We start from the raw sequence: 407 nt of genomic DNA, 5'->3' as shown, positions 1-407 counted from the left end.
CCGCCGGGTGGAAGGAATCCCTCCTCCAAACGAAGGGCAGCGAAGCCCAGGCGGCCGAGAGGCCAGGCGAGTGCCTCGCACTAGTGGGCTGCCCAGGACCGGAGGCAGCCCCTCGCCTTTGCCCTGCCCGGGAAAGGCCTGCTCATGGAGGAGAAAACCTCGAACCCTGGAGCAAAACCCGCACCAGAACAAACATTAAAAGGAAATGTGCCGGCTGGAGCTAGAAGCAGGTTGAACAGGAGGAGGCCGCTGCGGGGACCCTGGCCCAGCGCAGGAGCAGCCCGACAGCCGACAGCCAACGGCCGGACGGGGCTTTCAAAGCCCAGCTCAGGGTTTCCGGCCTTCGGGCTCCTTTGAACGCAATCGGAAACCCGGCGAGTCCGGCCAGACTCTCCAGACCCGGGTCG

Source organism: Myotis brandtii, unplaced genomic scaffold, assembly GCF_000412655.1.
Source record: "Myotis brandtii unplaced genomic scaffold, ASM41265v1 scaffold928, whole genome shotgun sequence".
In the NCBI taxonomy this organism is placed as follows: Eukaryota; Metazoa; Chordata; class Mammalia; order Chiroptera; family Vespertilionidae; genus Myotis; species Myotis brandtii.
This window is presented reverse-complemented; position numbering follows the sequence as displayed.